This window comes from Arvicanthis niloticus, chromosome 8 (genome assembly GCF_011762505.2).
Source record: "Arvicanthis niloticus isolate mArvNil1 chromosome 8, mArvNil1.pat.X, whole genome shotgun sequence".
In the NCBI taxonomy this organism is placed as follows: domain Eukaryota; kingdom Metazoa; phylum Chordata; class Mammalia; order Rodentia; family Muridae; genus Arvicanthis; species Arvicanthis niloticus.
The window spans coordinates 28,107,090-28,118,160 of NC_047665.1; the positions used below are offsets into that span (position 1 = coordinate 28,107,090).

The following is an 11,071-nucleotide window of genomic DNA, read 5'->3' on the forward strand; positions in this document are numbered from 1 at the left end:
AGACACACCAGAAGAGGGCATCAGATCCCACTATGGTTTTAAACTACCATGTGGTTGCTGGGAATTGAACTCAAGACCTCTGGAAGAACAGTCTATGCTCTTAACCTCTGAACCATCTCTCCAGACCCAAAACTTTGAATTTTTTTAAGTGGGCAATCTTGAACACCTTTAAAACAAAGGTTAAATTAGAAAACATCATACTAGAAAGAGAAGATAGAAAAGAGATCAAAACAGAAATTTTAGAAAATCTAATAACTAATATACAAGTTGAAAACAAAACAAATAACTTATTGGGTAGATACCACATATAACATATGAAAAAGACAGAGTAGCCTCAATGGGTGGGCAGTAGTTTAGTGGCAGAGCATGTGCTTAGTGTGCACAAAAATCTAGGCTTAAACACCAGCACCAGTACACTAGCAATCATACATGCCACAAACTTCTCCAGTTTGGATTAAACTACAAATTTTGGAATGGTGACTCCAAGCAGGATAATTTAATGTTTGTGGGCATAATGATTTTACACACTATATAAAGTTTACCTTGTGTTATTCAAATGCTGATTTCTCTGTCCTCATATCTTGTTTCAACCCAGATATGGCATTGTAATGCTTATACCAAGAATCTCCTGTCTCAAGTTTGTACAAACAATTCTTACCATTTATTTTCTGCCTTGTCAATAAATGCTGATCACCCAATAGCTAGGCAAAAAGAAAAGAGTGTGGGATATCTGCCAGTCACAGGAAGGAGAGAGGGAGACTCAGATCATCAAGGAGGAAGGAGGATTTGGAGCCATGAGGAAGGGGTCTTGAGAGAAATCATAGAAGCCAAAAAAATCAGATCAACAATTACACGCAAGTATCATGGGGTGGGCCTGGGAGATAATTTAACTGCTCAGCCAGTTGAGGAGCCGTTTTAAATAAATATTGTTTTTTCCTGTGTGATTATTGGAGAATAGTATAAGGGAGAGAAATACAGCCACTGGATTAATTCACTGTCTACATTTATATTAAGAATAAGTCATTTACAAATGTATATCTAGATACAGTATCACAAAGTCATTGAAAAGTAAAAGTAAATGAAATCTCTTGAAAATAGAGAAAACAACATGTGTTCGCATCTTAATTATTTTTCTATTGCTATGACAAAACACCTAAAAGAAAACAGGGCAACTTAAGAAAGAAAGTGTTTAATTTGGCACTACATGTTTCTTGAGTCCATGACATCATGGCCAAGTACATGACAACAGGATGGCAGGCTTGGCGCTGGGGCGGTAGCTGAGAGCTTACATCTTGATGCATAAGCATGAGGCAGAAAGAGCTAACTGGGAATGGCATGGGCTTTTGAAACCTCAAAGTCCACCCCTATTGACATACCCAATAATACTTCTGTCTTAGTGTGCGATTGCTGTAAAGAGATTCCATGAACATGGGCTTGCTTACAGTTTCAGAGGTTTAGTGCAATGCCATCATGGCAGGGCAGCATGGTGACAGGAAGACAGCAATGGTGCTGAAGAAGATGCTGGGGGCTCCACATCCAGATACATAAACAGCAGGAAGAGAGAGTGCTGGGTTTGGCATAGACTTTTGAAAACTCAAAGCCCATGTCCAGTGGCACACTTTCTCCAAGGAGGTCACACACATTCTAATCATTTCAATTAGTACCACTCCCTATGGTGGGCATTCTCACTCAATCCACACCTTCCTAAACAGTGCCATCTTTAGAAATCAACCATTCAAATATATGAGTTTATAGGGTTTATGTTTATTTAAAGCACCACAGCCCAGTACAGGATTTCAAAGTTGAATGACTATAGAGTTCTCATCAGAAAGCATGGGGACCCTGAGGAAGTGGAAGCAAATTTCAAAGTTCTAAAGGACAAAATGAATTATGAACACAGAATTCTGCAAAATAAAGACACACTGACATGAAGGAAAACTTAACAATTCTGGCCCATGGATCTACTTCAGAGAAAAGCTACCCAGGTCCTTAAGGCCAGAGGCTAATGACCTGGAAAAAAAAAAAACCTGAACTTCAGAGAAAAAGAAACAACAATCAATGTTCTTTTGAGTTCTCACATCTGTCTCATTATTGAAAGCATGGATTATGAAGTCCTGACAGCACTATGTTGCCTGATAGAATGTTCAATGTATAAGGAAGTAGTATACAGGGTTCCTTCTGGTCTGGGCCAGAGCACTGAGCAGATCTTGGGTGGCAGCTCTTCCCCCAACCTCCAAGAACCCAGAGGAAGCAGGGATCCCAGGCACTCGAACTCAGGCAGTATCTTAGGTAAGCAGACAGCAGGGCCCGCCCTAAACAGGGAGTAACTGGGAACCAAAAGGACCCAGGAAGTCACTCCCGGACTGGAACACTGGTTCCTTCCGGTTTGGGCCAGAGCACTGAGCAGATCTTGGGTGGCAGCTCTGTCCCCAACCCCCAAAAACCCAGAGGAAGCAGGGATCCCAGGCGCTCTAACTTGGACAGTGTCTTAGAAACTAGTTTTCAGATCTGAGGCCTGGATCAGACCTCTGCCAGGTCTGCTGTTGTGTGGACCCCGGATCCCACCTGAGACATACTGGAAGGTCCACTCAATCCAGAGCCACAGAGAAACAAATGAGCTTCAGACAACATATCCTGAGATATTCTAGAGGAGACACTGCACCCAGAACAGCAGACACCTAGCTGGACTACTACCTTGGAGGCACCATATCCTGAGGCATCCTAGAGGTACCACTGTAATCAGTGAGGCTGGAAAAGATCACAGAGACATCTGGACCCCTAGGAGATCAGACACAAGCTAGATAACTAGAAAGACAGGCTTCAGTCAGAGACAGCAAGTACAGGCAGCACTAGAGTTAACCAGATGGCAAAAGGCAAGAGCAAGAACGTAAGCAACAGAAACCAAAGTTACATGGCATCATCAGAACCCAGCTCCCCCATCAGAGCAAGCCCTGAACATCCCATCACACCAGAAAAGCAGGAATCAGAATTAAAATCACTTCTCATGATGATGATAGAGGGCTTTAAGAAAGACATAAATAACACTCTTAAAGAACTTAAGGAGAGCACTGGTAGACAGATAGAAACCCTTAAAGAGGAAACACAAAAATCCCTTAAGGAATTGCAAGAAAATGCAACCAAACGGGAAAAGGAATTAAACAGAACCATGCAGGATCTAAAAATGGAAGTAGAAACAATAAAGAAATCACAAAGGGACAATACCCTGGAGATAGAAAACCTAAAAAAAAGATCAGGAGTCATAGACACAAGTATCACCAACAGAATACAAGAGATGGAAGAGAGAATCTCATGTGCAGAAGATACTATGGAAAACATTGACACAACTGTCAAAGAAAATGCAAAATACAAAAAGCTACTAACCCAAAATATACAAGAAATCCAAGACACAATGAGAAGGCCAAACCTAAGGATAATAGGTATAGATGAGGGGGAAGACTCCCAACTAAAAGGACCAGTAAATATCCTCAACAAAATTATAGAGGAAAACTTCCCTAACCTAAAGAAAGAGATGTCCATAAATATACAAGAAGCTTACAGAACTCCAAATAGTTTAGATCAGAAAAGAAATACTTCCCACCATATAATAGTCAAAACATCAAATGTACAAAACAAAGAAAAAATACTAAAAGCAGTAAGGGAAAAAGGCAAAGTAACATATAAAGGCAGACCCATAAGGATTACACCAGACTTCTCACCAGAGACCATAAAAGCCAGAAGATCCTGGACCGATATCATACAGACCCTAAGAGAACACAAATGCCAGCCCAGACTACTATACCCAGCAAAACTGTCAATCATTATTGATGGAGAAACCAAAATATTCCATGACAAATCTAAATTTACACAGTATCCAACACAAATCCAGCACTTCAAAGAATAATTGATGGAAAATTCCAACACAAGGAGGGAAACTACAACCTAGAAAAAGCAAGAAAGTAATCTTCTAAAAACCCCAAAAGAAGATAGTTACACAAACATATCTCCTCGGATGTTAGCCCAAAAGCTTGGATTAGCGAAGACTCAACCCACAGACCACATGAAGCTCATGAAGAAGGAAGACCAAGAGGGGATGCCTCAGTTCTACTTAGAACGAGAAACAAAAATGCTCAAGGGAGCAAATAGGGAAACAAAACATGGAACAGAAACTGAAGGAGGGGCCATCAGGAGACCATTCCACCTGGGTATTCACCCCATGTACAGCCACCTAAGCTAAACACTGTTGTGGATGGCTGGAAGTGCATAATGTGAGGAACATGATATAACTGTCTCCTTAGAGGTCAGCCAAAGACTAACACACTCAGAGGACAATGTTCACAATTAACCACTGATATGATCAGGGGTTTCCCAATGGAGAACTTAGTGAGAGGACTGAAGGAGCAGAAAGGGTTATTGACCCCAGGTGGAAAGCAACAATACCAAACAATCAGAGCCCCCAGGGTCTAAACCACCAGCCTGGGAACACATAGGGAGGGACCCAAGACTCCAGAGGTATATGTAGGGGAGGATGGCCTTGTCAGACATAGGTGGGAGAGGAGTTTCATGGTCCCATAAAAAAAAATGAATGAAAAATGAATGAATGAACACACAGTTGGGGGGGGATGTGAGGGCGGGGAGGGGATAGTGAGGGGGGGTAGGTGCGGTCACTGCCTCATAGAAGCATGAGGAGGGGGATGGGATAGGTTTCTGGGTGGTGGGAGGAAGTAGGCTAAGGGGATAAAATCTGAAACGTAAATACTACAACCAATTTTAACAAGCGGAAAAAAAAAGTCTTCAGAACCAACATCTTTTAAAAAAAATGTCAGCCCCCTGGGGATGGGAAATTTTTTTTTTCTTGATACTAAAACTTGTTCTGAGAATTGTATATTGCAGAATACACAGCCTTGGTGTATCTACTCATCAAGCATACTGAGCAGACCTGCCCAAACCTCTGATGTCCTGGAATTCCATCTGGATTCAGTGAAGACACAGCATCAGAGGCTTATCAACTTACTCTTCCCTCCACCCCTCTTCTAAAATCTCAACGCCCTTAATCAGCTTGAAGAAGTTAAAGAAGAGTCATCGCCCCTATTCCCTGAGCTTGGGGACTAATGTGGTTAATAATGGTCTGTCTTTCTAGGGACAAGTAGTGGTTTTGTTGGAACAGGGGGGATTAGCTAGGACTTATTGCATAGCCATAACCTATTGGTAGAAATCTGTATAATTATTATCAAGATGAAGTTATAATTTCTTAAATGGTACAAAATTTACTTTGATCTCAAATTTAAGGTTTTCATTGGTACGAGCCTCTTATTAATATAAAAATGAGATGAATATTGATACGCTCATGGGCATTGTGCCTGTATAACACATTTAGGAATACAATGCCTAGACCCAGCCCTTTTTTAACTTTTTTAACTGATTTGGGACAGTTAACCTATGAGTTAAGGGACTATAGCAAATTCATATTTTTGAGTTTATTGTTAGGGTGTTTTCCATATTTTATTTAGAAATAGCTGAGAGGAGTTAACGGAAAACAGTCCAGGTTACCTTACATGGATAGTTGCTTTTCAAAACATTAGAAGTCCATAGAACTGACGCTACAAATATTTATATATTAATGTTCATATTGATTAGAGACCTGTCTGCTCCTGACAGCTTCCTGTCATGGATTCTAAGATGAAATTGAGCATCCTTGGAGTTACTCCAGTTGTGTGGTAACAGCCACTAGGCAAGAATTGCCTCTCCCCATCTACAGACAAATTACTGTCCAGAAAAGGACACACATGCAGAATAGTTGACTGATTATATCTGCCGAGACAGAGTAATCAGTCCTTAATAATCCTGCATCACCAAGGTCTGTCAGATGATTCTGGGCCAGAAGGCTGAAGATTTGATGCTCCAACGTTCGGTAGTATAGGGGCTTTTCAGGTGTTCAGAGGTCTCTATAAATTGGCTAAGTTTTAGAAGCTATGCTTTGTGCTTCCCACAATTATAGTTAACTCAGTCATTCTGGATTTCTGACGAGTTTGAAAACTTATAGCTATTTACCGTAAGAGAAAAGATTTGAGTGGATAGTCGTCAGCTGACATTCATCCTAAGCCAGGTTCAGAACTAAATGTTTTAGTTAGGATAGATGACAGAGGTGCTGGTTAGTCAACAAAAGGATGGACGGGGTATTAGGACTATCTTGTACCTCACTGGTACAAATTGGCATAATTATGCTCTAATTGTATTTTGAGAGAAAAGTTTCATTTTAACAGGAAGGGTGATGTGTAGGAGGAGCTAAGGTAGGAGGAGTACTGAGAGGAAGAAAAGGAGTAAGAAGAGGAGAAGAAGAAGGAGAGGAGAAGCTAGGTGATGAAAGAGAGAAAGAGGGGGGAGACAGGGAGGCAGATATTCATGTATCTCCACCAGTCAAAGATAGTTGTTATATCTAGGTTGGTCAGTGGGTTACACCTCTGATTGAACAATTCCAAACTTATAACGCTTATGATTAACATTATTTTAAAAAAAATGTATAAATGCAAAAAGGAAAAGGGGGCATGGGATAGGGGTTTTCTAAGGGGGGGAATGTGGAAAGGGGATGGCATCTGAAGTGTAAATAAAATATCTAATAAAAAAATTAAAAAAAAAAAAAGAAAGTAGTATACAAAGTAACTAAACATAAAGTAGAAAAACAAAATAAGACTTCTGGATGTTGTACTAGAAATGGTAAGATTTTGGTTCTAAATTGCCTTGAAAATGTTCAGTTTGCTGGCTTGGGCTAGCTTCTTAATATCTCCCAAAGCATGTACATTAAAGCTTTGATCCCAGGGCATCCCAAGTTGAGTCCTTAGGTCATTATGGGATTGCTCTTGAAGGGAATTGTGAGATACAGTTCCTCCTCCCCTTCTCTCTTTTTTTACCTCTTCATTTCCCATTCCAGCCACCCCACTTTCCTTTGTTTTCTGACACAAGAAGTGAGCACTCACTCAACACACTCCCCAGCCATGAGATATCACCCTTGTAGAGAACCAACTCATAGGGCTGCCTGATTTTGGACTTGAATCCAGAACTATAAACCATAATAATGATCTATTTCATTTTTAAGTAGCCCATGTCTGGTATCTCATGGTAGCACTGTGAATTAATTCTCTTATATTATTTTAAATCCCTAAAGCAACCACACAATCATTTTAAGAAGATATAGCTAAAGTTAAGATAAAATGAAGTGCTTTTAAAATGTAAGTAGAAAATAAAAAATCAGAGGAGAAGCAAATAATAATATGAAACAAGTCCATACACATTTATGATAAATGTAGTTCACCAAGATGTGGTTAATTTTACAGGGCAGATTTTCTGTGCTATATTTCAAAGACAAAGGTTTGATTTCTGGACTCAATAGCTAAAAAGTTCATATATCATCAATTAAAAATAATAAAGTTTTAAAATAGAAATAAAAATAAAATTTAAAAAGAATAAAGTTATCCAGACTGATTATAACCTTTAAATTGTTTAAAATCAGCAATTAGTACTTAATATGAGTTCAAAAAAAAAATACAAAAAGAACAAAATCATGGATCCTGGCTCCTGAAAATTAATAACGTTTAAGAAACCATGTGTAAAAATCCATAATATAAAAAAAAAAATCTACAACAAAGAAAATTATCTCCCACTATATTAAAAATATCTGTGGCTTTTATTTCCTTTTTTTTTGAGACAAGGCCTCTCTATAATAAAAGCTGCCCTGGAATATGCATGCTGTCTCAACCTCCCAAACATAGAGGTTAAAATGTCTTAGTGCCATTACCTTAAAAAGGACTTTTTTTTTCTGTGAGGGTGGTCTTCCTGTGACATGTCATGCCATGGCTTCAGGGCTGGTTCCCCTGATCTGGCTGGCCAGAAAGGTGTCCATGCCTTCACCATGTGTCCCTACCCAAACTGCAGGGTATGTAGATTAGGAGAACATCTCTGAAGAGGACCAGAACCTGCCATCAAGCTAAGAAGGATTATACTGCCTTTCAGTACCTAGGATCAGAGACAGAAAAGAGGGAAAAGGACATGGGTTATCTTATGTTTTACCTACTATTCTTCTTTCCAAATACTCTTTTCTAAGTATGCTCTTGAATGTAGTAAATTATCTAACAGAAAGAAATTTATTCTATCTTGTTAAGCTCCTATTCTTTGGAATGTAGGGTACAGTACAATTCGCTAGCAGTCATGAGTAACTTTAGCGTTCCTTAGACTAAGAATTTTTTTTCCTTGTATAGAAAAAACACTTCATTGGGGAACATACTGTTATGCTGCCTCATAAAAGTAGAGAGTAGCTACCTGACTAGGTAAGTAAGTAGGCTTTATAGAGCTAGCAGCAGCTATAGGACAGATAGTTCCCTCTTAGTATACTTTCTTCTCCTTTCTTGAGTAGAACAGAAGCTTCAGGCTGTACTCATTGAAGGGTTCTTATGTCTTTTTATAGATCTGTGTAGAAGTAAGGGATTTCAGAGTCAACAATGAGGGGAAACAACATGCCATCAAACAACCTCTGCTCTGGGACTTAGCATTTCTTTTCTGGATTTCTCTTGATACCCGAGAAATCAGAGATTTCCGTGCCTTACTTTGTTTATCTTAGTTTCAATATATAGGCTTTTGTAAGCTTCTTAAATACAAGCATAAAAAATATTAGTATTAAAAGGAAAAAAAAGACATAGGACTAAGAATTTTCAAGAAGGACCAGTAATTCACACTACGTGACCATCCTATAATACTGAGCATTTCTAAGCCAGGTTTGCTACAAAGTGTGGGCTTTATCTTATTAAAAAAATGTAAAATTTCTTCTAGAGAAGAAAACACCTTCCTACTTTCATCTTGACCACTCTGGTCCACATTGGTAGCATCGTTTTCCAGCCTGCTTTCAAACGATGTTCTTACGATGTGGTGAGTCAATTTGCTTTATTAACTGTGGTGAGGGAGGAAGCCCTGAATGAATGGGGTGTTGATATCAAAGTCTCTGCAGCCTCAGACTCATGGGAATGGAAAATCTTTCTGCAGATCACATTCAAGGCACTGGCAGAAGACTTCCTCCGTTACTAGTACTGTTCATCCCAAAGGTGGAAGGAGAAAGACCACTGATCCAAATCCACGGCCAAATTAATTAAAGCAAGCTTTTAACAAAGGCTACTTCTTCCTCAGGAAGGGTTTTTAAGGTTGGTGTTGGATGTGAAGACAAGGCTTTTATAACTCAGGGATGAGGAGTTTCCAAATGGGGGATTTGGTAGGCTAAGTAGTCAGGGTCACAGGAGCAGAGTGTAAACATACATGTTATTCCTAACAGCCCCCTGAAACAAAGACATGGCTACAGGGTTGGCATAACAAGGTTATCATAACAACAGGTAGTCATAACAACAGGCAGTCATAACAAGGTAGTCAGAGGTAGTCAGATAATCTTTTGAAACAAAGGTAGGGTTGCAAGTTGGTTATAAAGAGTTCTTGAAAGAAAGACATAATTGTCATTTCTGGAACAGGCAGTACAGAACCATTTGTAGGTAAGGTTACAGGTGAGGCATAGTTTAGTGTATTATAGGGGGAGATATTTAGAAAATGGTGGCCGATCTGGCTTGTTCCCAGGCAGCCATCGTGTTACTGCTGCTCCTGGCTCTGATCAGGTCTCCGGCTAGCTAGATGCACAGGCCCTGGCACCCAGGAGACTCCAGCATGGGGTATGGGTCTGTCAGTCCCCCACACTGCATCGACAAAGCTCGGCTGAACCCCAGACAATATCTGCCATCCTCACAGTACCTGGTAGAAATAAGACTCTTAAAGCTTAATGATTATTTAAAGGATTTATATATTTAGAAATGCTCAATCAACAAGATGCCCACACAATTAGAGTTGTTACCCAATATCTAACCTTTGGATAGAAGTTGCTACCCAGGACAGCTTTCGTCCTATCCATGGTTCTCCATGGCTGATAGCCTCCTTCTTCCCCACTCCTTCCTCTATTTCCCATCCCTCCTTCCTTTTTTCCTCCGCTCCCCTTCCTCTCTTTCTCTCCCAGCTCCACCTCCTCTTCTACTGACAAATAATTAAACTCCACTGAGCAGAATAAGTATCCTGCTACAGTTTAGTCTTTGAGAAACAGAGGTTTAATTATAAACAGGAATGAATGTAGTTTGTTGTCAGGAGCCATAACAGGACAAGCTAATAATTAGCAGATGATCATCCTGAAATGCTTGCCTCAGATTATTATATAATCTGAGATTAGCATGCCCCATTAGCAAGACTGTGGTGGACATAATTTTAGGAAAGATTCCTGCTATTAATAAGCTTTTCCTATTATTATTATTACTACTATTAAACATATGTAACAATCACTAAGCAATAGCACACCCCATTGGAGCAGATCTCTGCAGATCCATGAAGATGTACTGTCTTGTAGTGATACTATATAGACAAATAGATGACTTCTTAAGTCTTAATGATGATCCTATAAGAATTCCTAAAATTATATTAATGATTATTAAGCTCTTTTATAACAGGACTGCTATTAGATCCCTCACACATAGTCAAAACTACAGTGAGAACTCTGCCAATCTCCTGAGTGTTATCAGTTAATTGCCCAGACTTTCTCCTGCTCAGAGCACATTCCAAGAAGTTGTGAAACAATTAACCAAGGGTCACTAAAAGGGAATTAATGATTTATTATAGGTACCAGGATAGAAGAGAAAATATTGCCTTGGTTTATCTATACAAAACTTCACTAATTTCTTAAGTTTCAAACTTTCAGTGAACCTGTGGAGCTAGACAGGTGATGAATGTCTAGCTAAATAATTACTCCTAATGGATATTTATGTAAACATTCTGTGTTGTAAACTTCTATTTCAATTTATGATTTGAATTTTGGTGTGAACTTGTGATGAACCTTGTAACATGTGACCATGTACTCTGAAAGATGTATAAATTCTGAGAACAAAGAGATGAGAGTTAGTTAGAGAGTTAGAGAGTTAGAATAGTTAGTTAGAAGAGTTAGAATAGTTAGATATAGAATAGAGTTAGAATAGTCAGAATAGAAGATAGAATAGAGATAGACTAGAGT

The 11,071-nt window shown here is 39.3% G+C and overlaps 1 long non-coding RNA gene across 1 annotated transcript in view; it reads right to left on the bottom strand.

Moving 5' to 3' along the window:
- The window catches only part of LOC143443314 (uncharacterized), a 24,482-nt gene extending 14,511 nt beyond the window's left edge, over positions 1–9,971 (bottom strand). The window contains exons 1-2 of the long non-coding RNA XR_013112170.1: positions 9,887–9,971; positions 7,790–8,007 (exon numbers count right to left, since the gene is read on the bottom strand). This is a non-coding gene — a long non-coding RNA (uncharacterized LOC143443314). The remainder of the gene's footprint in view (positions 1–7,789; positions 8,008–9,886) is intronic.
- Positions 9,972–11,071: the final 1,100 nt, after the last annotated feature.